Source organism: Triturus cristatus, chromosome 8, assembly GCF_964204655.1.
Source record: "Triturus cristatus chromosome 8, aTriCri1.1, whole genome shotgun sequence".
NCBI classification, from domain to species: domain Eukaryota; kingdom Metazoa; phylum Chordata; class Amphibia; order Caudata; family Salamandridae; genus Triturus; species Triturus cristatus.
In genome coordinates this window covers 736,959,629-736,986,303 of record NC_140591.1, presented here as the reverse complement: position 1 = coordinate 736,986,303, position 26,675 = coordinate 736,959,629, and the positions used below count along the sequence as shown (strand labels likewise).

Sequence of the window (26,675 nt, the reverse complement as noted above, 5' to 3'; positions counted from 1 at the left end):
TGGCAAGCATCACATATTGTGATGTGTTAGCTAAAAGTTCCATATCCTAGAGACTGATATATTCCTCTGTACTTGTACCTTGGGGATTCATCAAAACCTGGCATCATAAGCAGCTTTCTACTGCCACAGACTGGACAGCGAAACAATTTAAAATATCCCAGAAAAAGAAAATAAGCATGCTTAATCAGAGCTTTCTGGACAGGAAGGACATTTGAGCAAGTGAGGAATAAGCACTGCTTTTGTTAATTTGCATAGGCAGAATAGAGACTTCTGGGAAAAGGCCGAAATTACAGTCACAGAAAATGGCTGCATCTATAGAGAACGCTAAGAAGTGTTGGCAGCTTTTCCTCTGACCCTGGCCACTTTTACAAGCAATCCTATGATAGTCAGCAGGACCCACCCTAAAAAGGAAGGGGCATCCACTTGGACCCTTTCCACCTTTTCTAAATCTCGCCTGATCGAGCCTGATTGAGCACTGATTGAGCAGATAAGCACATGTCATTCTCATTTCAGAAAGGTATTGGTTAGCTTGCTGCTAGCAGCTCAGTTATGTTATGATGTTAGAGGCTATGCAAGGAATGCTTTAGTCCAGCGATATGCAGTTTTTAATGCGCCTTGCATTCAGCAGGAAGATCTTTAGCTTGAATCTGTGGCCTAGGTATTCACCTTGGTATTTCTTTTGGCACAAAGTGAAGGAGTATTTAAGAGAAAATGCACAATGTGTTTCTTATGTTGTTATGAACAACTTGTTACTCTTTCTCATTAAGCTTCAGCCACTGAAGAAATATATAAATAAGGGCTGACTTCCTGTAAGACGTGTCCAAAGCTGGGACGGAATAAAAGGAGACACTTGTAAATGATAGTGCTATCGTTTGAGAAAGGGTAAGTTGAGACTGACTTTCATGCGTATTCACAGACCAAGCATCATAAAGATACCAGCATGATCTTCATTGCGGGCTTAGAGCCGGTATTAGCTTTTGAGAGGTAAGAGGATTTTGAGGGCTCGTTGGTCTAGGGGTATGATTCTCGCTTTGGGTGCGAGAGGTCCCGGGTTCAAATCCCGGACGAGCCCTTTTCTTGGTACTCTTTTCAAGTTGTTTTGAAGTTTGCGTTTCAAAACCAACATCAATTTTTTCTTTGCAGTAGTGGATAATTCTTTGCTAGAGTCTCATGCTTCAGCCCTGCCCAGTCTGAGCTAATACCAAACATCTGGTCTTGCATGGCATGTACGAGCGTTCAGCTAGGGATGTCGGGCAGGTTGCATGAAAGAAATCTAAAGCCAGAGGCCCATGGAATAGCCAGTTCGGAGCAGTTTCATTACAGAAAAATCAACTGTAGGTATCTGTTTCTGTAGTGTAGTGGTTATCACGTTCGCCTCACACGCGAAAGGTCCCCGGTTCGAAACCGGGCAGAAACAGTTGTTATATTGTGTTGGCTACAATGTTGATAGGTGCCGTTTTGCCATGGAATTGTCCAAGCCCTGAAGATTATTTCATGCAATCTCGTTCCAAGAAAGGGAATTCTCTCAAAACACTAAAGTAATCGGCGTGTGGATGTATCTGTTGGTTCTCAGACCTTGCTTTCAAAAGAGCCCTGCAATCGGTTCACTGCTCACCTAGAACAAGCATTAACATGGAGAATTGTTGGCACCAACAGGAATCTTATTTTAGTGGAGTGTTTCTGGCTTTGAGTGCAGAGGCCCTCGGCTCAATTCCAAGATGATCCTTCTCAGGGTGATGATACAAATGCATTGTCACCTTTACGTTTAATGTCAGAATCATTTATTTCCAGTTGGTGGTGTAAGAATGTTTGCAACAGTATGGCGATTTTTCCTAGCCATGCATGAATGAAAGCATATCACTCGCCTTTAGGTGTTTTTCTAATACATTGATATTTGCATCTTCCTTCCTAGCCTGCATGTTTGACTATCTTACAGGCTGCATGTAATAAGTATCACATCAGGGCCCTTCTTCTACTCAATTCACAACTGTTCTATCACGACATAGATAAGAAAGCTGCATCTGCTTTTGTTGTGTAGTGGTAATCAGGTTTACCTGACGTGTGAAAGCCCCATGCTTTGAAAGTACACAGTAACAAAGAAACCGATGACTTTTATAAAAAGGTGTCACGTGTGTCTCTTACTTTGCACAAAAAGTGCCAGAGATGACTTCATTTGCAGTCACTTGAAAAGTAGGGATTCTCCAATAAATGGTAAATGGTTGAAACAAATCTGAAGAAATGCATGACATACCTGTGTGTGTGTGTGTATGCATGTATGTATATATAGGGAGAGAGAGAGCGTCAATATAAACAGACTTTATTTCAATCAAGCTGTCTTTTCTATCCTTCAGGAGCAGAATGTTCTGATCATCAGCGCTCCAGAATGTAGTGTTTTCTTGGCAAGCATCACATATTGTGATGTGTTAGCTAAAAGTTCCATATCCTAGAGACTGATATATTCCTCTGTACTTGTACCTTGGGGATTCATCAAAACCTGGCATCATAAGCAGCTTTCTACTGCCACAGACTGGACAGCGAAACAATTTAAAATATCCCAGAAAAAGAAAATAAGCATGCTTAATCAGAGCTTTCTGGACAGGAAGGACATTTGAGCAAGTGAGGAATAAGCACTGCTTTTGTTAATTTGCATAGGCAGAATAGAGACTTCTGGGAAAAGGCCGAAATTACAGTCACAGAAAATGGCTGCATCTATAGAGAACGCTAAGAAGTGTTGGCAGCTTTTCCTCTGACCCTGGCCACTTTTACAAGCAATCCTATGATAGTCAGCAGGACCCACCCTAAAAAGGAAGGGGCATCCACTTGGACCCTTTCCACCTTTTCTAAATCTCGCCTGATCGAGCCTGATTGAGCACTGATTGAGCAGATAAGCACATGTCATTCTCATTTCAGAAAGGTATTGGTTAGCTTGCTGCTAGCAGCTCAGTTATGTTATGATGTTAGAGGCTATGCAAGGAATGCTTTAGTCCAGCGATATGCAGTTTTTAATGCGCCTTGCATTCAGCAGGAAGATCTTTAGCTTGAATCTGTGGCCTAGGTATTCACCTTGGTATTTCTTTTGGCACAAAGTGAAGGAGTATTTAAGAGAAAATGCACAATGTGTTTCTTATGTTGTTATGAACAACTTGTTACTCTTTCTCATTAAGCTTCAGCCACTGAAGAAATATATAAATAAGGGCTGACTTCCTGTAAGACGTGTCCAAAGCTGGGACGGAATAAAAGGAGACACTTGTAAATGATAGTGCTATCGTTTGAGAAAGGGTAAGTTGAGACTGACTTTCATGCGTATTCACAGACCAAGCATCATAAAGATACCAGCATGATCTTCATTGCGGGCTTAGAGCCGGTATTAGCTTTTGAGAGGTAAGAGGATTTTGAGGGCTCGTTGGTCTAGGGGTATGATTCTCGCTTTGGGTGCGAGAGGTCCCGGGTTCAAATCCCGGACGAGCCCTTTTCTTGGTACTCTTTTCAAGTTGTTTTGAAGTTTGCGTTTCAAAACCAACATCAATTTTTTCTTTGCAGTAGTGGATAATTCTTTGCTAGAGTCTCATGCTTCAGCCCTGCCCAGTCTGAGCTAATACCAAACATCTGGTCTTGCATGGCATGTACGAGCGTTCAGCTAGGGATGTCGGGCAGGTTGCATGAAAGAAATCTAAAGCCAGAGGCCCATGGAATAGCCAGTTCGGAGCAGTTTCATTACAGAAAAATCAACTGTAGGTATCTGTTTCTGTAGTGTAGTGGTTATCACGTTCGCCTCACACGCGAAAGGTCCCCGGTTCGAAACCGGGCAGAAACAGTTGTTATATTGTGTTGGCTACAATGTTGATAGGTGCCGTTTTGCCATGGAATTGTCCAAGCCCTGAAGATTATTTCATGCAATCTCGTTCCAAGAAAGGGAATTCTCTCAAAACACTAAAGTAATCGGCGTGTGGATGTATCTGTTGGTTCTCAGACCTTGCTTTCAAAAGAGCCCTGCAATCGGTTCACTGCTCACCTAGAACAAGCATTAACATGGAGAATTGTTGGCACCAACAGGAATCTTATTTTAGTGGAGTGTTTCTGGCTTTGAGTGCAGAGGCCCTCGGCTCAATTCCAAGATGATCCTTCTCAGGGTGATGATACAAATGCATTGTCACCTTTACGTTTAATGTCAGAATCATTTATTTCCAGTTGGTGGTGTAAGAATGTTTGCAACAGTATGGCGATTTTTCCTAGCCATGCATGAATGAAAGCATATCACTCGCCTTTAGGTGTTTTTCTAATACATTGATATTTGCATCTTCCTTCCTAGCCTGCATGTTTGACTATCTTACAGGCTGCATGTAATAAGTATCACATCAGGGCCCTTCTTCTACTCAATTCACAACTGTTCTATCACGACATAGATAAGAAAGCTGCATCTGCTTTTGTTGTGTAGTGGTAATCAGGTTTACCTGACGTGTGAAAGCCCCATGCTTTGAAAGTACACAGTAACAAAGAAACCGATGACTTTTATAAAAAGGTGTCATGTGTGTCTCTTACTTTGCACAAAAAGTGCCAGAGATGACTTCATTTGCAGTCACTTGAAAAGTAGGGATTCTCCAATAAATGGTAAATGGTTGAAACAAATCTGAAGAAATGCATGACATACCTGTGTGTGTGTGTGTATGCATGTATGTATATATAGGGAGAGAGAGAGCGTCAATATAAACAGACTTTATTTCAATCAAGCTGTCTTTTCTATCCTTCAGGAGCAGAATGTTCTGATCATCAGCGCTCCAGAATGTAGTGTTTTCTTGGCAAGCATCACATATTGTGATGTGTTAGCTAAAAGTTCCATATCCTAGAGACTGATATATTCCTCTGTACTTGTACCTTGGGGATTCATCAAAACCTGGCATCATAAGCAGCTTTCTACTGCCACAGACTGGACAGCGAAACAATTTAAAATATCCCAGAAAAAGAAAATAAGCATGCTTAATCAGAGCTTTCTGGACAGGAAGGACATTTGAGCAAGTGAGGAATAAGCACTGCTTTTGTTAATTTGCATAGGCAGAATAGAGACTTCTGGGAAAAGGCCGAAATTACAGTCACAGAAAATGGCTGCATCTATAGAGAACGCTAAGAAGTGTTGGCAGCTTTTCCTCTGACCCTGGCCACTTTTACAAGCAATCCTATGATAGTCAGCAGGACCCACCCTAAAAAGGAAGGGGCATCCACTTGGACCCTTTCCACCTTTTCTAAATCTCGCCTGATCGAGCCTGATTGAGCACTGATTGAGCAGATAAGCACATGTCATTCTCATTTCAGAAAGGTATTGGTTAGCTTGCTGCTAGCAGCTCAGTTATGTTATGATGTTAGAGGCTATGCAAGGAATGCTTTAGTCCAGCGATATGCAGTTTTTAATGCGCCTTGCATTCAGCAGGAAGATCTTTAGCTTGAATCTGTGGCCTAGGTATTCACCTTGGTATTTCTTTTGGCACAAAGTGAAGGAGTATTTAAGAGAAAATGCACAATGTGTTTCTTATGTTGTTATGAACAACTTGTTACTCTTTCTCATTAAGCTTCAGCCACTGAAGAAATATATAAATAAGGGCTGACTTCCTGTAAGACGTGTCCAAAGCTGGGACGGAATAAAAGGAGACACTTGTAAATGATAGTGCTATCGTTTGAGAAAGGGTAAGTTGAGACTGACTTTCATGCGTATTCACAGACCAAGCATCATAAAGATACCAGCATGATCTTCATTGCGGGCTTAGAGCCGGTATTAGCTTTTGAGAGGTAAGAGGATTTTGAGGGCTCGTTGGTCTAGGGGTATGATTCTCGCTTTGGGTGCGAGAGGTCCCGGGTTCAAATCCCGGACGAGCCCTTTTCTTGGTACTCTTTTCAAGTTGTTTTGAAGTTTGCGTTTCAAAACCAACATCAATTTTTTCTTTGCAGTAGTGGATAATTCTTTGCTAGAGTCTCATGCTTCAGCCCTGCCCAGTCTGAGCTAATACCAAACATCTGGTCTTGCATGGCATGTACGAGCGTTCAGCTAGGGATGTCGGGCAGGTTGCATGAAAGAAATCTAAAGCCAGAGGCCCATGGAATAGCCAGTTCGGAGCAGTTTCATTACAGAAAAATCAACTGTAGGTATCTGTTTCTGTAGTGTAGTGGTTATCACGTTCGCCTCACACGCGAAAGGTCCCCGGTTCGAAACCGGGCAGAAACAGTTGTTATATTGTGTTGGCTACAATGTTGATAGGTGCCGTTTTGCCATGGAATTGTCCAAGCCCTGAAGATTATTTCATGCAATCTCGTTCCAAGAAAGGGAATTCTCTCAAAACACTAAAGTAATCGGCGTGTGGATGTATCTGTTGGTTCTCAGACCTTGCTTTCAAAAGAGCCCTGCAATCGGTTCACTGCTCACCTAGAACAAGCATTAACATGGAGAATTGTTGGCACCAACAGGAATCTTATTTTAGTGGAGTGTTTCTGGCTTTGAGTGCAGAGGCCCTCGGCTCAATTCCAAGATGATCCTTCTCAGGGTGATGATACAAATGCATTGTCACCTTTACGTTTAATGTCAGAATCATTTATTTCCAGTTGGTGGTGTAAGAATGTTTGCAACAGTATGGCGATTTTTCCTAGCCATGCATGAATGAAAGCATATCACTCGCCTTTAGGTGTTTTTCTAATACATTGATATTTGCATCTTCCTTCCTAGCCTGCATGTTTGACTATCTTACAGGCTGCATGTAATAAGTATCACATCAGGGCCCTTCTTCTACTCAATTCACAACTGTTCTATCACGACATAGATAAGAAAGCTGCATCTGCTTTTGTTGTGTAGTGGTAATCAGGTTTACCTGACGTGTGAAAGCCCCATGCTTTGAAAGTACACAGTAACAAAGAAACCGATGACTTTTATAAAAAGGTGTCACGTGTGTCTCTTACTTTGCACAAAAAGTGCCAGAGATGACTTCATTTGCAGTCACTTGAAAAGTAGGGATTCTCCAATAAATGGTAAATGGTTGAAACAAATCTGAAGAAATGCATGACATACCTGTGTGTGTGTGTGTATGCATGTATGTATATATAGGGAGAGAGAGAGCGTCAATATAAACAGACTTTATTTCAATCAAGCTGTCTTTTCTATCCTTCAGGAGCAGAATGTTCTGATCATCAGCGCTCCAGAATGTAGTGTTTTCTTGGCAAGCATCACATATTGTGATGTGTTAGCTAAAAGTTCCATATCCTAGAGACTGATATATTCCTCTGTACTTGTACCTTGGGGATTCATCAAAACCTGGCATCATAAGCAGCTTTCTACTGCCACAGACTGGACAGCGAAACAATTTAAAATATCCCAGAAAAAGAAAATAAGCATGCTTAATCAGAGCTTTCTGGACAGGAAGGACATTTGAGCAAGTGAGGAATAAGCACTGCTTTTGTTAATTTGCATAGGCAGAATAGAGACTTCTGGGAAAAGGCCGAAATTACAGTCACAGAAAATGGCTGCATCTATAGAGAACGCTAAGAAGTGTTGGCAGCTTTTCCTCTGACCCTGGCCACTTTTACAAGCAATCCTATGATAGTCAGCAGGACCCACCCTAAAAAGGAAGGGGCATCCACTTGGACCCTTTCCACCTTTTCTAAATCTCGCCTGATTGAGCCTGATTGAGCACTGATTGAGCAGATAAGCACATGTCATTCTCATTTCAGAAAGGTATTGGTTAGCTTGCTGCTAGCAGCTCAGTTATGTTATGATGTTAGAGGCTATGCAAGGAATGCTTTAGTCCAGCGATATGCAGTTTTTATTGCGCCTTGCATTCAGCAGGAAGATCTTTAGCTTGAATCTGTGGCCTAGGTATTCACCTTGGTATTTCTTTTGGCACAAAGTGAAGGAGTATTTAAGAGAAAATGCACAATGTGTTTCTTATGTTGTTATGAACAACTTGTTACTCTTTCTCATTAAGCTTCAGCCACTGAAGAAATATATAAATAAGGGCTGACTTCCTGTAAGACGTGTCCAAAGATGGGACGGAATAAAAGGAGACACTTGTAAATGATAGTGCTATCGTTTGAGAAAGGGTAAGTTGAGACTGACTTTCATGCGTATTCACAGACCAAGCATCATAAAGATACCAGCATGATCTTCATTGCGGGCTTAGAGCCGGTATTAGCTTTTGAGAGGTAAGAGGATTTTGAGGGCTCGTTGGTCGAGGGGTATGATTCTCGCTTTGGGTGCGAGAGGTCCCGGGTTCAAATCCCGGACGAGCCCTTTTCTTGGTACTCTTTTCAAGTTGTTTTGAAGTTTGCGTTTCAAAACCAACATCAATTTTTTCTTTGCAGTAGTGGATAATTCTTTGCTAGAGTCTCATGCTTCAGCCCTGCCCAGTCTGAGCTAATACCAAACATCTGGTCTTGCATGGCATGTACGAGCGTTCAGCTAGGGATGTCGGGCAGGTTGCATGAAAGAAATCTAAAGCCAGAGGCCCATGGAATAGCCAGTTCGGAGCAGTTTCATTACAGAAAAATCAACTGTAGGTATCTGTTTCTGTAGTGTAGTGGTTATCACGTTCGCCTCACACGCGAAAGGTCCCCGGTTCGAAACCGGGCAGAAACAGTTGTTATATTGTGTTGGCTACAATGTTGATAGGTGCCGTTTTGCCATGGAATTGTCCAAGCCCTGAAGATTATTTCATGCAATCTCGTTCCAAGAAAGGGAATTCTCTCAAAACACTAAAGTAATCGGCGTGTGGATGTATCTGTTGGTTCTCAGACCTTGCTTTCAAAAGAGCCCTGCAATCGGTTCACTGCTCACCTAGAACAAGCATTAACATGGAGAATTGTTGGCACCAACAGGAATCTTATTTTAGTGGAGTGTTTCTGGCTTTGAGTGCAGAGGCCCTCGGCTCAATTCCAAGATGATCCTTCTCAGGGTGATGATACAAATGCATTGTCACCTTTACGTTTAATGTCAGAATCATTTATTTCCAGTTGGTGGTGTAAGAATGTTTGCAACAGTATGGCGATTTTTCCTAGCCATGCATGAATGAAAGCATATCACTCGCCTTTAGGTGTTTTTCTAATACATTGATATTTGCATCTTCCTTCCTAGCCTGCATGTTTGACTATCTTACAGGCTGCATGTAATAAGTATCACATCAGGGCCCTTCTTCTACTCAATTCACAACTGTTCTATCACGACATAGATAAGAAAGCTGCATCTGCTTTTGTTGTGTAGTGGTAATCAGGTTTACCTGACGTGTGAAAGCCCCATGCTTTGAAAGTACACAGTAACAAAGAAACCGATGACTTTTATAAAAAGGTGTCATGTGTGTCTCTTACTTTGCACAAAAAGTGCCAGAGATGACTTCATTTGCAGTCACTTGAAAAGTAGGGATTCTCCAATAAATGGTAAATGGTTGAAACAAATCTGAAGAAATGCATGACATACCTGTGTGTGTGTGTGTATGCATGTATGTATATATAGGGAGAGAGAGAGCGTCAATATAAACAGACTTTATTTCAATCAAGCTGTCTTTTCTATCCTTCAGGAGCAGAATGTTCTGATCATCAGCGCTCCAGAATGTAGTGTTTTCTTGGCAAGCATCACATATTGTGATGTGTTAGCTAAAAGTTCCATATCCTAGAGACTGATATATTCCTCTGTACTTGTACCTTGGGGATTCATCAAAACCTGGCATCATAAGCAGCTTTCTACTGCCACAGACTGGACAGCGAAACAATTTAAAATATCCCAGAAAAAGAAAATAAGCATGCTTAATCAGAGCTTTCTGGACAGGAAGGACATTTGAGCAAGTGAGGAATAAGCACTGCTTTTGTAAATTTGCATAGGCAGAATAGAGACTTCTGGGAAAAGGCCGAAATTACAGTCACAGAAAATGGCTGCATCTATAGAGAACGCTAAGAAGTGTTGGCAGCTTTTCCTCTGACCCTGGCCACTTTTACAAGCAATCCTATGATAGTCAGCAGGACCCACCCTAAAAAGGAAGGGGCATCCACTTGGACCCTTTCCACCTTTTCTAAATCTCGCCTGATCGAGCCTGATTGAGCACTGATTGAGCAGATAAGCACATGTCATTCTCATTTCAGAAAGGTATTGGTTAGCTTGCTGCTAGCAGCTCAGTTATGTTATGATGTTAGAGGCTATGCAAGGAATGCTTTAGTCCAGCGATATGCAGTTTTTAATGCGCCTTGCATTCAGCAGGAAGATCTTTAGCTTGAATCTGTGGCCTAGGTATTCACCTTGGTATTTCTTTTGGCACAAAGTGAAGGAGTATTTAAGAGAAAATGCACAATGTGTTTCTTATGTTGTTATGAACAACTTGTTACTCTTTCTCATTAAGCTTCAGCCACTGAAGAAATATATAAATAAGGGCTGACTTCCTGTAAGACGTGTCCAAAGCTGGGACGGAATAAAAGGAGACACTTGTAAATGATAGTGCTATCGTTTGAGAAAGGGTAAGTTGAGACTGACTTTCATGCGTATTCACAGACCAAGCATCATAAAGATACCAGCATGATCTTCATTGCGGGCTTAGAGCCGGTATTAGCTTTTGAGAGGTAAGAGGATTTTGAGGGCTCGTTGGTCTAGGGGTATGATTCTCGCTTTGGGTGCGAGAGGTCCCGGGTTCAAATCCCGGACGAGCCCTTTTCTTGGTACTCTTTTCAAGTTGTTTTGAAGTTTGCGTTTCAAAACCAACATCAATTTTTTCTTTGCAGTAGTGGATAATTCTTTGCTAGAGTCTCATGCTTCAGCCCTGCCCAGTCTGAGCTAATACCAAACATCTGGTCTTGCATGGCATGTACGAGCGTTCAGCTAGGGATGTCGGGCAGGTTGCATGAAAGAAATCTAAAGCCAGAGGCCCATGGAATAGCCAGTTCGGAGCAGTTTCATTACAGAAAAATCAACTGTAGGTATCTGTTTCTGTAGTGTAGTGGTTATCACGTTCGCCTCACACGCGAAAGGTCCCCGGTTCGAAACCGGGCAGAAACAGTTGTTATATTGTGTTGGCTACAATGTTGATAGGTGCTGTTTTGCCATGGAATTGTCCAAGCCCTGAAGATTATTTCATGCAATCTCGTTCCAAGAAAGGGAATTCTCTCAAAACACTAAAGTAATCGGCGTGTGGATGTATCTGTTGGTTCTCAGACCTTGCTTTCAAAAGAGCCCTGCAATCGGTTCACTGCTCACCTAGAACAAGCATTAACATGGAGAATTGTTGGCACCAACAGGAATCTTATTTTAGTGGAGTGTTTCTGGCTTTGAGTGCAGAGGCCCTCGGCTCAATTCCAAGATGATCCTTCTCAGGGTGATGATACAAATGCATTGTCACCTTTACGTTTAATGTCAGAATCATTTATTTCCAGTTGGTGGTGTAAGAATGTTTGCAACAGTATGGCGATTTTTCCTAGCCATGCATGAATGAAAGCATATCACTCGCCTTTAGGTGTTTTTCTAATACATTGATATTTGCATCTTCCTTCCTAGCCTGCATGTTTGACTATCTTACAGGCTGCATGTAATAAGTATCACATCAGGGCCCTTCTTCTACTCAATTCACAACTGTTCTATCACGACATAGATAAGAAAGCTGCATCTGCTTTTGTTGTGTAGTGGTAATCAGGTTTACCTGACGTGTGAAAGCCCCATGCTTTGAAAGTACACAGTAACAAAGAAACCGATGACTTTTATAAAAAGGTGTCATGTGTGTCTCTTACTTTGCACAAAAAGTGCCAGAGATGACTTCATTTGCAGTCACTTGAAAAGTAGGGATTCTCCAATAAATGGTAAATGGTTGAAACAAATCTGAAGAAATGCATGACATACCTGTGTGTGTGTGTGTATGCATGTATGTATATATAGGGAGAGAGAGAGCGTCAATATAAACAGACTTTATTTCAATCAAGCTGTCTTTTCTATCCTTCAGGAGCAGAATGTTCTGATCATCAGCGCTCCAGAATGTAGTGTTTTCTTGGCAAGCATCACATATTGTGATGTGTTAGCTAAAAGTTCCATATCCTAGAGACTGATATATTCCTCTGTACTTGTACCTTGGGGATTCATCAAAACCTGGCATCATAAGCAGCTTTCTACTGCCACAGACTGGACAGCGAAACAATTTAAAATATCCCAGAAAAAGAAAATAAGCATGCTTAATCAGAGCTTTCTGGACAGGAAGGACATTTGAGCAAGTGAGGAATAAGCACTGCTTTTGTTAATTTGCATAGGCAGAATAGAGACTTCTGGGAAAAGGCCGAAATTACAGTCACAGAAAATGGCTGCATCTATAGAGAACGCTAAGAAGTGTTGGCAGCTTTTCCTCTGACCCTGGCCACTTTTACAAGCAATCCTATGATAGTCAGCAGGACCCACCCTAAAAAGGAAGGGGCATCCACTTGGACCCTTTCCACCTTTTCTAAATCTCGCCTGATCGAGCCTGATTGAGCACTGATTGAGCAGATAAGCACATGTCATTCTCATTTCAGAAAGGTATTGGTTAGCTTGCTGCTAGCAGCTCAGTTATGTTATGATGTTAGAGGCTATGCAAGGAATGCTTTAGTCCAGCGATATGCAGTTTTTAATGCGCCTTGCATTCAGCAGGAAGATCTTTAGCTTGAATCTGTGGCCTAGGTATTCACCTTGGTATTTCTTTTGGCACAAAGTGAAGGAGTATTTAAGAGAAAATGCACAATGTGTTTCTTATGTTGTTATGAACAACTTGTTACTCTTTCTCATTAAGCTTCAGCCACTGAAGAAATATATAAATAAGGGCTGACTTCCTGTAAGACGTGTCCAAAGCTGGGACGGAATAAAAGGAGACACTTGTAAATGATAGTGCTATCGTTTGAGAAAGGGTAAGTTGAGACTGACTTTCATGCGTATTCACAGACCAAGCATCATAAAGATACCAGCATGATCTTCATTGCGGGCTTAGAGCCGGTATTAGCTTTTGAGAGGTAAGAGGATTTTGAGGGCTCGTTGGTCTAGGGGTATGATTCTCGCTTTGGGTGCGAGAGGTCCCGGGTTCAAATCCCGGACGAGCCCTTTTCTTGGTACTCTTTTCAAGTTGTTTTGAAGTTTGCGTTTCAAAACCAACATCAATTTTTTCTTTGCAGTAGTGGATAATTCTTTGCTAGAGTCTCATGCTTCAGCCCTGCCCAGTCTGAGCTAATACCAAACATCTGGTCTTGCATGGCATGTACGAGCGTTCAGCTAGGGATGTCGGGCAGGTTGCATGAAAGAAATCTAAAGCCAGAGGCCCATGGAATAGCCAGTTCGGAGCAGTTTCATTACAGAAAAATCAACTGTAGGTATCTGTTTCTGTAGTGTAGTGGTTATCACGTTCGCCTCACACGCGAAAGGTCCCCGGTTCGAAACCGGGCAGAAACAGTTGTTATATTGTGTTGGCTACAATGTTGATAGGTGCCGTTTTGCCATGGAATTGTCCAAGCCCTGAAGATTATTTCATGCAATCTCGTTCCAAGAAAGGGAATTCTCTCAAAACACTAAAGTAATCGGCGTGTGGATGTATCTGTTGGTTCTCAGACCTTGCTTTCAAAAGAGCCCTGCAATCGGTTCACTGCTCACCTAGAACAAGCATTAACATGGAGAATTGTTGGCACCAACAGGAATCTTATTTTAGTGGAGTGTTTCTGGCTTTGAGTGCAGAGGCCCTCGGCTCAATTCCAAGATGATCCTTCTCAGGGTGATGATACAAATGCATTGTCACCTTTACGTTTAATGTCAGAATCATTTATTTCCAGTTGGTGGTGTAAGAATGTTTGCAACAGTATGGCGATTTTTCCTAGCCATGCATGAATGAAAGCATATCACTCGCCTTTAGGTGTTTTTCTAATACATTGATATTTGCATCTTCCTTCCTAGCCTGCATGTTTGACTATCTTACAGGCTGCATGTAATAAGTATCACATCAGGGCCCTTCTTCTACTCAATTCACAACTGTTCTATCACGACATAGATAAGAAAGCTGCATCTGCTTTTGTTGTGTAGTGGTAATCAGGTTTACCTGACGTGTGAAAGCCCCATGCTTTGAAAGTACACAGTAACAAAGAAACCGATGACTTTTATAAAAAGGTGTCACGTGTGTCTCTTACTTTGCACAAAAAGTGCCAGAGATGACTTCATTTGCAGTCACTTGAAAAGTAGGGATTCTCCAATAAATGGTAAATGGTTGAAACAAATCTGAAGAAATGCATGACATACCTGTGTGTGTGTGTGTATGCATGTATGTATATATAGGGAGAGAGAGAGCGTCAATATAAACAGACTTTATTTCAATCAAGCTGTCTTTTCTATCCTTCAGGAGCAGAATGTTCTGATCATCAGCGCTCCAGAATGTAGTGTTTTCTTGGCAAGCATCACATATTGTGATGTGTTAGCTAAAAGTTCCATATCCTAGAGACTGATATATTCCTCTGTACTTGTACCTTGGGGATTCATCAAAACCTGGCATCATAAGCAGCTTTCTACTGCCACAGACTGGACAGCGAAACAATTTAAAATATCCCAGAAAAAGAAAATAAGCATGCTTAATCAGAGCTTTCTGGACAGGAAGGACATTTGAGCAAGTGAGGAATAAGCACTGCTTTTGTTAATTTGCATAGGCAGAATAGAGACTTCTGGGAAAAGGCCGAAATTACAGTCACAGAAAATGGCTGCATCTATAGAGAACGCTAAGAAGTGTTGGCAGCTTTTCCTCTGACCCTGGCCACTTTTACAAGCAATCCTATGATAGTCAGCAGGACCCACCCTAAAAAGGAAGGGGCATCCACTTGGACCCTTTCCACCTTTTCTAAATCTCGCCTGATTGAGCCTGATTGAGCACTGATTGAGCAGATAAGCACATGTCATTCTCATTTCAGAAAGGTATTGGTTAGCTTGCTGCTAGCAGCTCAGTTATGTTATGATGTTAGAGGCTATGCAAGGAATGCTTTAGTCCAGCGATATGCAGTTTTTATTGCGCCTTGCATTCAGCAGGAAGATCTTTAGCTTGAATCTGTGGCCTAGGTATTCACCTTGGTATTTCTTTTGGCACAAAGTGAAGGAGTATTTAAGAGAAAATGCACAATGTGTTTCTTATGTTGTTATGAACAACTTGTTACTCTTTCTCATTAAGCTTCAGCCACTGAAGAAATATATAAATAAGGGCTGACTTCCTGTAAGACGTGTCCAAAGATGGGACGGAATAAAAGGAGACACTTGTAAATGATAGTGCTATCGTTTGAGAAAGGGTAAGTTGAGACTGACTTTCATGCGTATTCACAGACCAAGCATCATAAAGATACCAGCATGATCTTCATTGCGGGCTTAGAGCCGGTATTAGCTTTTGAGAGGTAAGAGGATTTTGAGGGCTCGTTGGTCGAGGGGTATGATTCTCGCTTTGGGTGCGAGAGGTCCCGGGTTCAAATCCCGGACGAGCCCTTTTCTTGGTACTCTTTTCAAGTTGTTTTGAAGTTTGCGTTTCAAAACCAACATCAATTTTTTCTTTGCAGTAGTGGATAATTCTTTGCTAGAGTCTCATGCTTCAGCCCTGCCCAGTCTGAGCTAATACCAAACATCTGGTCTTGCATGGCATGTACGAGCGTTCAGCTAGGGATGTCGGGCAGGTTGCATGAAAGAAATCTAAAGCCAGAGGCCCATGGAATAGCCAGTTCGGAGCAGTTTCATTACAGAAAAATCAACTGTAGGTATCTGTTTCTGTAGTGTAGTGGTTATCACGTTCGCCTCACACGCGAAAGGTCCCCGGTTCGAAACCGGGCAGAAACAGTTGTTATATTGTGTTGGCTACAATGTTGATAGGTGCCGTTTTGCCATGGAATTGTCCAAGCCCTGAAGATTATTTCATGCAATCTCGTTCCAAGAAAGGGAATTCTCTCAAAACACTAAAGTAATCGGCGTGTGGATGTATCTGTTGGTTCTCAGACCTTGCTTTCAAAAGAGCCCTGCAATCGGTTCACTGCTCACCTAGAACAAGCATTAACATGGAGAATTGTTGGCACCAACAGGAATCTTATTTTAGTGGAGTGTTTCTGGCTTTGAGTGCAGAGGCCCTCGGCTCAATTCCAAGATGATCCTTCTCAGGGTGATGATACAAATGCATTGTCACCTTTACGTTTAATGTCAGAATCATTTATTTCCAGTTGGTGGTGTAAGAATGTTTGCAACAGTATGGCGATTTTTCCTAGCCATGCATGAATGAAAGCATATCACTCGCCTTTAGGTGTTTTTCTAATACATTGATATTTGCATCTTCCTTCCTAGCCTGCATGTTTGACTATCTTACAGGCTGCATGTAATAAGTATCACATCAGGGCCCTTCTTCTACTCAATTCACAACTGTTCTATCACGACATAGATAAGAAAGCTGCATCTGCTTTTGTTGTGTAGTGGTAATCAGGTTTACCTGACGTGTGAAAGCCCCATGCTTTGAAAGTACACAGTAACAAAGAAACCGATGACTTTTATAAAAAGGTGTCATGTGTGTCTCTTACTTTGCACAAAAAGTGCCAGAGATGACTTCATTTGCAGTCACTTGAAAAGTAGGGATTCTCCAATAAATGGTAAATGGTTGAAACAAATCTGAAGAAATGCATGACATACCTGTGTGTGTGTGTGTATGCATGTATGTATATATAGGGAGAGAGAGAGCGTCAATATAAACAGACTTTATTTCAATCAAGCTGTCTTTTCTATCCTTCAGGAGCAGAATGTTCTGATCATCAGCGCTCCAGAATGTAGTGTTTTCTTGGCAAGCATCACATATTGTGATGTGTTAGCTAAAAGTTCCATATCCTAGAGACTGATATATTCCTCTGTACTTGTACCTTGGGGATTCATCAAAACCTGGCATCATAAGCAGCTTTCTACTGCCACAGACTGGACAGCGAAACAATTTAAAATATCCCAGAAAAAGAAAATAAGCATGCTTAATCAGAGCTTTCTGGACAGGAAGGACATTTGAGCAAGTGAGGAATAAGCACTGCTTTTGTAAATTTGCATAGGCAGAATAGAGACTTCTGGGAAAAGGCCGAAATTACAGTCACAGAAAATGGCTGCATCTATAGAGAACGCTAAGAAGTGTTGGCAGCTTTTCCTCTGACCCTGGCCACTTTTACAAGCAATCCTATGATAGTCAGCAGGACCCACCCTAAAAAGGAAGGGGCATCCACTTGGACCCTTTCCACCTTTTCTAAATCTCGCCTGATCGAGCCTGATTGAGCACTGATTGAGCAGATAAGCACATGTCATTCTCATTTCAGAAAGGTATTGGTTAGCTTGCTGCTAGCAGCTCAGTTATGTTATGATGTTAGAGGCTATGCAAGGAATGCTTTAGTCCAGCGATATGCAGTTTTTAATGCGCCTTGCATTCAGCAGGAAGATCTTTAGCTTGAATCTGTGGCCTAGGTATTCACCTTGGTATTTCTTTTGGCACAAAGTGAAGGAGTATTTAAGAGAAAATGCACAATGTGTTTCTTATGTTGTTATGAACAACTTGTTACTCTTTCTCATTAAGCTTCAGCCACTGAAGAAATATATAAATAAGGGCTGACTTCCTGTAAGACGTGTCCAAAGCTGGGACGGAATAAAAGGAGACACTTGTAAATGATAGTGCTATCGTTTGAGAAAGGGTAAGTTGAGACTGACTTTCATGCGTATTCACAGACCAAGCATCATAAAGATACCAGCATGATCTTCATTGCGGGCTTAGAGCCGGTATTAGCTTTTGAGAGGTAAGAGGATTTTGAGGGCTCGTTGGTCTAGGGGTATGATTCTCGCTTTGGGTGCGAGAGGTCCCGGGTTCAAATCCCGGACGAGCCCTTTTCTTGGTACTCTTTTCAAGTTGTTTTGAAGTTTGCGTTTCAAAACCAACATCAATTTTTTCTTTGCAGTAGTGGATAATTCTTTGCTAGAGTCTCATGCTTCAGCCCTGCCCAGTCTGAGCTAATACCAAACATCTGGTCTTGCATGGCATGTACGAGCGTTCAGCTAGGGATGTCGGGCAGGTTGCATGAAAGAAATCTAAAGCCAGAGGCCCATGGAATAGCCAGTTCGGAGCAGTTTCATTACAGAAAAATCAACTGTAGGTATCTGTTTCTGTAGTGTAGTGGTTATCACGTTCGCCTCACACGCGAAAGGTCCCCGGTTCGAAACCGGGCAGAAACAGTTGTTATATTGTGTTGGCTACAATGTTGATAGGTGCCGTTTTGCCATGGAATTGTCCAAGCCCTGAAGATTATTTCATGCAATCTCGTTCCAAGAAAGGGAATTCTCTCAAAACACTAAAGTAATCGGCGTGTGGATGTATCTGTTGGTTCTCAGACCTTGCTTTCAAAAGAGCCCTGCAATCGGTTCACTGCTCACCTAGAACAAGCATTAACATGGAGAATTGTTGGCACCAACAGGAATCTTATTTTAGTGGAGTGTTTCTGGCTTTGAGTGCAGAGGCCCTCGGCTCAATTCCAAGATGATCCTTCTCAGGGTGATGATACAAATGCATTGTCACCTTTACGTTTAATGTCAGAATCATTTATTTCCAGTTGGTGGTGTAAGAATGTTTACAACAGTATGGCGATTTTTCCTAGCCATGCATGAATGAAAGCATATCACTCGCCTTTAGGTGTTTTTCTAATACATTGATATTTGCATCTTCCTTCCTAGCCTGCATGTTTGACTATCTTACAGGCTGCATGTAATAAGTATCACATCAGGGCCCTTCTTCTACTCAATTCACAACTGTTCTATCACGACATAGATAAGAAAGCTGCATCTGCTTTTGTTGTGTAGTGGTAATCAGGTTTACCTGACGTGTGAAAGCCCCATGCTTTGAAAGTACACAGTAACAAAGAAACCGATGACTTTTATAAAAAGGTGTCATGTGTGTCTCTTACTTTGCACAAAAAGTGCCAGAGATGACTTCATTTGCAGTCACTTGAAAAGTAGGGATTCTCCAATAAATGGTAAATGGTTGAAACAAATCTGAAGAAATGCATGACATACCTGTGTGTGTGTGTGTATGCATGTATGTATATATAGGGAGAGAGAGAGCGTCAATATAAACAGACTTTATTTCAATCAAGCTGTCTTTTCTATCCTTCAGGAGCAGAATGTTCTGATCATCAGCGCTCCAGAATGTAGTGTTTTCTTGGCAAGCATCACATATTGTGATGTGTTAGCTAAAAGTTCCATATCCTAGAGACTGATATATTCCTCTGTACTTGTACCTTGGGGATTCATCAAAACCTGGCATCATAAGCAGCTTTCTACTGCCACAGACTGGACAGCGAAACAATTTAAAATATCCCAGAAAAAGAAAATAAGCATGCTTAATCAGAGCTTTCTGGACAGGAAGGACATTTGAGCAAGTGAGGAATAAGCACTGCTTTTGTTAATTTGCATAGGCAGAATAGAGACTTCTGGGAAAAGGCCGAAATTACAGTCACAGAAAATGGCTGCATCTATAGAGAACGCTAAGAAGTGTTGGCAGCTTTTCCTCTGACCCTGGCCACTTTTACAAGCAATCCTATGATAGTCAGCAGGACCCACCCTAAAAAGGAAGGGGCATCCACTTGGACCCTTTCCACCTTTTCTAAATCTCGCCTGATCGAGCCTGATTGAGCACTGATTGAGCAGATAAGCACATGTCATTCTCATTTCAGAAAGGTATTGGTTAGCTTGCTGCTAGCAGCTCAGTTATGTTATGATGTTAGAGGCTATGCAAGGAATGCTTTAGTCCAGCGATATGCAGTTTTTAATGCGCCTTGCATTCAGCAGGAAGATCTTTAGCTTGAATCTGTGGCCTAGGTATTCACCTTGGTATTTCTTTTGGCACAAAGTGAAGGAGTATTTAAGAGAAAATGCACAATGTGTTTCTTATGTTGTTATGAACAACTTGTTACTCTTTCTCATTAAGCTTCAGCCACTGAAGAAATATATAAATAAGGGCTGACTTCCTGTAAGACGTGTCCAAAGCTGGGACGGAATAAAAGGAGACACTTGTAAATGATAGTGCTATCGTTTGAGAAAGGGTAAGTTGAGACTGACTTTCATGCGTATTCACAGACCAAGCATCATAAAGATACCAGCATGATCTTCATTGCGGGCTTAGAGCCGGTATTAGCTTTTGAGAGGTAAGAGGATTTTGAGGGCTCGTTGGTCTAGGGGTATGATTCTCGCTTTGGGTGCGAGAGGTCCCGGGTTCAAATCCCAGACGAGCCCTTTTCTTGGTACTCTTTTCAAGTTGTTTTGAAGTTTGCGTTTCAAAACCAACATCAATTTTTTCTTTGCAGTAGTGGATAATTCTTTGCTAGAGTCTCATGCTTCAGCCCTGCCCAGTCTGAGCTAATACCAAACATCTGGTCTTGCATGGCATGTACGAGCGTTCAGCTAGGGATGTCGGGCAGGTTGCATGAAAGAAATCTAAAGCCAGAGGCCCATGGAATAGCCAGTTCGGAGCAGTTTCATTACAGAAAAATCAACTGTAGGTATCTGTTTCTGTAGTGTAGTGGTTATCACGTTCGCCTCACACGCGAAAGGTCCCCGGTTCGAAACCGGGCAGAAACAGTTGTTATATTGTGTTGGCTACAATGTTGATAGGTGCCGTTTTGCCATGGAATTGTCCAAGCCCTGAAGATTATTTCATGCAATCTCGTTCCAAGAAAGGGAATTCTCTCAAAACACTAAAGTAATCGGCGTGTGGATGTATCTGTTGGTTCTCAGACCTTGCTTTCAAAAGAGCCCTGCAATCGGTTCACTGCTCACCTAGAACAAGCATTAACATGGAGAATTGTTGGCACCAACAGGAATCTTATTTTAGTGGAGTGTTTCTGGCTTTGAGTGCAGAGGCCCTCGGCTCAATTCCAAGATGATCCTTCTCAGGGTGATGATACAAATGCATTGTCACCTTTACGTTTAATGTCAGAATCATTTATTTCCAGTTGGTGGTGTAAGAATGTTTGCAACAGTATGGCGATTTTTCCTAGCCATGCATGAATGAAAGCATATCACTCGCCTTTAGGTGTTTTTCTAATACATTGATATTTGCATCTTCCTTCCTAGCCTGCATGTTTGACTATCTTACAGGCTGCATGTAATAAGTATCACATCAGGGCCCTTCTTCTACTCAATTCACAACTGTTCTATCACGACATAGATAAGAAAGCTGCATCTGCTTTTGTTGTGTAGTGGTAATCAGGTTTACCTGACGTGTGAAAGCCCCATGCTTTGAAAGTACACAGTAACAAAGAAACCGATGACTTTTATAAAAAGGTGTCATGTGTGTCTCTTACTTTGCACAAAAAGTGCCAGAGATGACTTCATTTGCAGTCACTTGAAAAGTAGGGATTCTCCAATAAATGGTAAATGGTTGAAACAAATCTGAAGAAATGCATGACATACCTGTGTGTGTGTGTGTATGCATGTATGTATATATAGGGAGAGAGAGAGCGTCAATATAAACAGACTTTATTTCAATCAAGCTGTCTTTTCTATCCTTCAGGAGCAGAATGTTCTGATCATCAGCGCTCCAGAATGTAGTGTTTTCTTGGCAAGCATCACATATTGTGATGTGTTAGCTAAAAGTTCCATATCCTAGAGACTGATATATTCCTCTGTACTTGTACCTTGGGGATTCATCAAAACCTGGCATCATAAGCAGCTTTCTACTGCCACAGACTGGACAGCGAAACAATTTAAAATATCCCAGAAAAAGAAAATAAGCATGCTTAATCAGAGCTTTCTGGACAGGAAGGACATTTGAGCAAGTGAGGAATAAGCACTGCTTTTGTTAATTTGCATAGGCAGAATAGAGACTTCTGGGAAAAGGCCGAAATTACAGTCACAGAAAATGGCTGCATCTATAGAGAACGCTAAGAAGTGTTGGCAGCTTTTCCTCTGACCCTGGCCACTTTTACAAGCAATCCTATGATAGTCAGCAGGACCCACCCTAAAAAGGAAGGGGCATCCACTTGGACCCTTTCCACCTTTTCTAAATCTCGCCTGATCGAGCCTGATTGAGCACTGATTGAGCAGATAAGCACATGTCATTCTCATTTCAGAAAGGTATTGGTTAGCTTGCTGCTAGCAGCTCAGTTATGTTATGATGTTAGAGGCTATGCAAGGAATGCTTTAGTCCAGCGATATGCAGTTTTTAATGCGCCTTGCATTCAGCAGGAAGATCTTTAGCTTGAATCTGTGGCCTAGGTATTCACCTTGGTATTTCTTTTGGCACAAAGTGAAGGAGTATTTAAGAGAAAATGCACAATGTGTTTCTTATGTTGTTATGAACAACTTGTTACTCTTTCTCATTAAGCTTCAGCCACTGAAGAAATATATAAATAAGGGCTGACTTCCTGTAAGACGTGTCCAAAGCTGGGACGGAATAAAAGGAGACACTTGTAAATGATAGTGCTATCGTTTGAGAAAGGGTAAGTTGAGACTGACTTTCATGCGTATTCACAGACCAAGCATCATAAAGATACCAGCATGATCTTCATTGCGGGCTTAGAGCCGGTATTAGCTTTTGAGAGGTAAGAGGATTTTGAGGGCTCGTTGGTCTAGGGGTATGATTCTCGCTTTGGGTGCGAGAGGTCCCGGGTTCAAATCCCGGACGAGCCCTTTTCTTGGTACTCTTTTCAAGTTGTTTTGAAGTTTGCGTTTCAAAACCAACATCAATTTTTTCTTTGCAGTAGTGGATAATTCTTTGCTAGAGTCTCATGCTTCAGCCCTGCCCAGTCTGAGCTAATACCAAACATCTGGTCTTGCATGGCATGTACGAGCGTTCAGCTAGGGATGTCGGGCAGGTTGCATGAAAGAAATCTAAAGCCAGAGGCCCATGGAATAGCCAGTTCGGAGCAGTTTCATTACAGAAAAATCAACTGTAGGTATCTGTTTCTGTAGTGTAGTGGTTATCACGTTCGCCTCACACGCGAAAGGTCCCCGGTTCGAAACCGGGCAGAAACAGTTGTTATATTGTGTTGGCTACAATGTTGATAGGTGCCGTTTTGCCATGGAATTGTCCAAGCCCTGAAGATTATTTCATGCAATCTCGTTCCAAGAAAGGGAATTCTCTCAAAACACTAAAGTAATCGGCGTGTGGATGTATCTGTTGGTTCTCAGACCTTGCTTTCAAAAGAGCCCTGCAATCGGTTCACTGCTCACCTAGAACAAGCATTAACATGGAGAATTGTTGGCACCAACAGGAATCTTATTTTAGTGGAGTGTTTCTGGCTTTGAGTGCAGAGGCCCTCGGCTCAATTCCAAGATGATCCTTCTCAGGGTGATGATACAAATGCATTGTCACCTTTACGTTTAATGTCAGAATCATTTATTTCCAGTTGGTGGTGTAAGAATGTTTGCAACAGTATGGCGATTTTTCCTAGCCATGCATGAATGAAAGCATATCACTCGCCTTTAGGTGTTTTTCTAATACATTGATATTTGCATCTTCCTTCCTAGCCTGCATGTTTGACTATCTTACAGGCTGCATGTAATAAGTATCACATCAGGGCCCTTCTTCTACTCAATTCACAACTGTTCTATCACGACATAGATAAGAAAGCTGCATCTGCTTTTGTTGTGTAGTGGTAATCAGGTTTACCTGACGTGTGAAAGCCCCATGCTTTGAAAGTACACAGTAACAAAGAAACCGATGACTTTTATAAAAAGGTGTCACGTGTGTCTCTTACTTTGCACAAAAAGTGCCAGAGATGACTTCATTTGCAGTCACTTGAAAAGTAGGGATTCTCCAATAAATGGTAAATGGTTGAAACAAATCTGAAGAAATGCATGACATACCTGTGTGTGTGTGTGTATGCATGTATGTATATATAGGGAGAGAGAGAGCGTCAATATAAACAGACTTTATTTCAATCAAGCTGTCTTTTCTATCCTTCAGGAGCAGAATGTTCTGATCATCAGCGCTCCAGAATGTAGTGTTTTCTTGGCAAGCATCACATATTGTGATGTGTTAGCTAAAAGTTCCATATCCTAGAGACTGATATATTCCTCTGTACTTGTACCTTGGGGATTCATCAAAACCTGGCATCATAAGCAGCTTTCTACTGCCACAGACTGGACAGCGAAACAATTTAAAATATCCCAGAAAAAGAAAATAAGCATGCTTAATCAGAGCTTTCTGGACAGGAAGGACATTTGAGCAAGTGAGGAATAAGCACTGCTTTTGTTAATTTGCATAGGCAGAATAGAGACTTCTGGGAAAAGGCCGAAATTACAGTCACAGAAAATGGCTGCATCTATAGAGAACGCTAAGAAGTGTTGGCAGCTTTTCCTCTGACCCTGGCCACTTTTACAAGCAATCCTATGATAGTCAGCAGGACCCACCCTAAAAAGGAAGGGGCATCCACTTGGACCCTTTCCACCTTTTCTAAATCTCGCCTGATTGAGCCTGATTGAGCACTGATTGAGCAGATAAGCACATGTCATTCTCATTTCAGAAAGGTATTGGTTAGCTTGCTGCTAGCAGCTCAGTTATGTTATGATGTTAGAGGCTATGCAAGGAATGCTTTAGTCCAGCGATATGCAGTTTTTATTGCGCCTTGCATTCAGCAGGAAGATCTTTAGCTTGAATCTGTGGCCTAGGTATTCACCTTGGTATTTCTTTTGGCACAAAGTGAAGGAGTATTTAAGAGAAAATGCACAATGTGTTTCTTATGTTGTTATGAACAACTTGTTACTCTTTCTCATTAAGCTTCAGCCACTGAAGAAATATATAAATAAGGGCTGACTTCCTGTAAGACGTGTCCAAAGATGGGACGGAATAAAAGGAGACACTTGTAAATGATAGTGCTATCGTTTGAGAAAGGGTAAGTTGAGACTGACTTTCATGCGTATTCACAGACCAAGCATCATAAAGATACCAGCATGATCTTCATTGCGGGCTTAGAGCCGGTATTAGCTTTTGAGAGGTAAGAGGATTTTGAGGGCTCGTTGGTCGAGGGGTATGATTCTCGCTTTGGGTGCGAGAGGTCCCGGGTTCAAATCCCGGACGAGCCCTTTTCTTGGTACTCTTTTCAAGTTGTTTTGAAGTTTGCGTTTCAAAACCAACATCAATTTTTTCTTTGCAGTAGTGGATAATTCTTTGCTAGAGTCTCATGCTTCAGCCCTGCCCAGTCTGAGCTAATACCAAACATCTGGTCTTGCATGGCATGTACGAGCGTTCAGCTAGGGATGTCGGGCAGGTTGCATGAAAGAAATCTAAAGCCAGAGGCCCATGGAATAGCCAGTTCGGAGCAGTTTCATTACAGAAAAATCAACTGTAGGTATCTGTTTCTGTAGTGTAGTGGTTATCACGTTCGCCTCACACGCGAAAGGTCCCCGGTTCGAAACCGGGCAGAAACAGTTGTTATATTGTGTTGGCTACAATGTTGATAGGTGCCGTTTTGCCATGGAATTGTCCAAGCCCTGAAGATTATTTCATGCAATCTCGTTCCAAGAAAGGGAATTCTCTCAAAACACTAAAGTAATCGGCGTGTGGATGTATCTGTTGGTTCTCAGACCTTGCTTTCAAAAGAGCCCTGCAATCGGTTCACTGCTCACCTAGAACAAGCATTAACATGGAGAATTGTTGGCACCAACAGGAATCTTATTTTAGTGGAGTGTTTCTGGCTTTGAGTGCAGAGGCCCTCGGCTCAATTCCAAGATGATCCTTCTCAGGGTGATGATACAAATGCATTGTCACCTTTACGTTTAATGTCAGAATCATTTATTTCCAGTTGGTGGTGTAAGAATGTTTGCAACAGTATGGCGATTTTTCCTAGCCATGCATGAATGAAAGCATATCACTCGCCTTTAGGTGTTTTTCTAATACATTGATATTTGCATCTTCCTTCCTAGCCTGCATGTTTGACTATCTTACAGGCTGCATGTAATAAGTATCACATCAGGGCCCTTCTTCTACTCAATTCACAACTGTTCTATCACGACATAGATAAGAAAGCTGCATCTGCTTTTGTTGTGTAGTGGTAATCAGGTTTACCTGACGTGTGAAAGCCCCATGCTTTGAAAGTACACAGTAACAAAGAAACCGATGACTTTTATAAAAAGGTGTCATGTGTGTCTCTTACTTTGCACAAAAAGTGCCAGAGATGACTTCATTTGCAGTCACTTGAAAAGTAGGGATTCTCCAATAAATGGTAAATGGTTGAAACAAATCTGAAGAAATGCATGACATACCTGTGTGTGTGTGTGTATGCATGTATGTATATATAGGGAGAGAGAGAGCGTCAATATAAACAGACTTTATTTCAATCAAGCTGTCTTTTCTATCCTTCAGGAGCAGAATGTTCTGATCATCAGCGCTCCAGAATGTAGTGTTTTCTTGGCAAGCATCACATATTGTGATGTGTTAGCTAAAAGTTCCATATCCTAGAGACTGATATATTCCTCTGTACTTGTACCTTGGGGATTCATCAAAACCTGGCATCATAAGCAGCTTTCTACTGCCACAGACTGGACAGCGAAACAATTTAAAATATCCCAGAAAAAGAAAATAAGCATGCTTAATCAGAGCTTTCTGGACAGGAAGGACATTTGAGCAAGTGAGGAATAAGCACTGCTTTTGTAAATTTGCATAGGCAGAATAGAGACTTCTGGGAAAAGGCCGAAATTACAGTCACAGAAAATGGCT

At 41.7% G+C, this 26,675-nt stretch overlaps 18 non-coding genes across 18 annotated transcripts; all 18 read left to right on the top strand.

Annotated features, from left to right (window-relative positions):
* Window positions 1–1,000: 1,000 nt before the first annotated feature.
* On the top strand, window positions 1,001–1,072 carry TRNAP-UGG (transfer RNA proline (anticodon UGG)). The gene has a single exon. It is a non-coding gene; the product is annotated as a tRNA-Pro (tRNA).
* A 272-nt stretch (window positions 1,073–1,344) lies between these two features.
* On the top strand, window positions 1,345–1,417 carry TRNAV-CAC (transfer RNA valine (anticodon CAC)). The gene has a single exon. It is a non-coding gene; the product is annotated as a tRNA-Val (tRNA).
* Window positions 1,418–3,397: 1,980 nt separating this feature from the next.
* Window positions 3,398–3,469, top strand: TRNAP-UGG (transfer RNA proline (anticodon UGG)). Its single transcript has one exon. It is a non-coding gene; the product is annotated as a tRNA-Pro (tRNA).
* Window positions 3,470–3,741: 272 nt separating this feature from the next.
* Window positions 3,742–3,814, top strand: TRNAV-CAC (transfer RNA valine (anticodon CAC)). The gene has a single exon. It is a non-coding gene; the product is annotated as a tRNA-Val (tRNA).
* Window positions 3,815–5,794: 1,980 nt separating this feature from the next.
* On the top strand, window positions 5,795–5,866 carry TRNAP-UGG (transfer RNA proline (anticodon UGG)). The gene has a single exon. It is a non-coding gene; the product is annotated as a tRNA-Pro (tRNA).
* A 272-nt stretch (window positions 5,867–6,138) lies between these two features.
* TRNAV-CAC (transfer RNA valine (anticodon CAC)) lies at window positions 6,139–6,211 on the top strand. Its single transcript has one exon. It is a non-coding gene; the product is annotated as a tRNA-Val (tRNA).
* Window positions 6,212–8,535: 2,324 nt separating this feature from the next.
* Window positions 8,536–8,608, top strand: TRNAV-CAC (transfer RNA valine (anticodon CAC)). The gene has a single exon. It is a non-coding gene; the product is annotated as a tRNA-Val (tRNA).
* A 1,980-nt stretch (window positions 8,609–10,588) lies between these two features.
* On the top strand, window positions 10,589–10,660 carry TRNAP-UGG (transfer RNA proline (anticodon UGG)). The gene has a single exon. It is a non-coding gene; the product is annotated as a tRNA-Pro (tRNA).
* Window positions 10,661–10,932: 272 nt separating this feature from the next.
* TRNAV-CAC (transfer RNA valine (anticodon CAC)) lies at window positions 10,933–11,005 on the top strand. Its single transcript has one exon. It is a non-coding gene; the product is annotated as a tRNA-Val (tRNA).
* A 1,980-nt stretch (window positions 11,006–12,985) lies between these two features.
* TRNAP-UGG (transfer RNA proline (anticodon UGG)) lies at window positions 12,986–13,057 on the top strand. Its single transcript has one exon. It is a non-coding gene; the product is annotated as a tRNA-Pro (tRNA).
* A 272-nt stretch (window positions 13,058–13,329) lies between these two features.
* TRNAV-CAC (transfer RNA valine (anticodon CAC)) lies at window positions 13,330–13,402 on the top strand. Its single transcript has one exon. It is a non-coding gene; the product is annotated as a tRNA-Val (tRNA).
* Window positions 13,403–15,726: 2,324 nt separating this feature from the next.
* On the top strand, window positions 15,727–15,799 carry TRNAV-CAC (transfer RNA valine (anticodon CAC)). The gene has a single exon. It is a non-coding gene; the product is annotated as a tRNA-Val (tRNA).
* Window positions 15,800–17,779: 1,980 nt separating this feature from the next.
* TRNAP-UGG (transfer RNA proline (anticodon UGG)) lies at window positions 17,780–17,851 on the top strand. Its single transcript has one exon. It is a non-coding gene; the product is annotated as a tRNA-Pro (tRNA).
* A 272-nt stretch (window positions 17,852–18,123) lies between these two features.
* TRNAV-CAC (transfer RNA valine (anticodon CAC)) lies at window positions 18,124–18,196 on the top strand. Its single transcript has one exon. It is a non-coding gene; the product is annotated as a tRNA-Val (tRNA).
* Window positions 18,197–20,520: 2,324 nt separating this feature from the next.
* Window positions 20,521–20,593, top strand: TRNAV-CAC (transfer RNA valine (anticodon CAC)). Its single transcript has one exon. It is a non-coding gene; the product is annotated as a tRNA-Val (tRNA).
* Window positions 20,594–22,573: 1,980 nt separating this feature from the next.
* On the top strand, window positions 22,574–22,645 carry TRNAP-UGG (transfer RNA proline (anticodon UGG)). The gene has a single exon. It is a non-coding gene; the product is annotated as a tRNA-Pro (tRNA).
* Window positions 22,646–22,917: 272 nt separating this feature from the next.
* On the top strand, window positions 22,918–22,990 carry TRNAV-CAC (transfer RNA valine (anticodon CAC)). The gene has a single exon. It is a non-coding gene; the product is annotated as a tRNA-Val (tRNA).
* Window positions 22,991–25,314: 2,324 nt separating this feature from the next.
* Window positions 25,315–25,387, top strand: TRNAV-CAC (transfer RNA valine (anticodon CAC)). The gene has a single exon. It is a non-coding gene; the product is annotated as a tRNA-Val (tRNA).
* The last annotated feature ends 1,288 nt before the right edge of the window (window positions 25,388–26,675 follow it).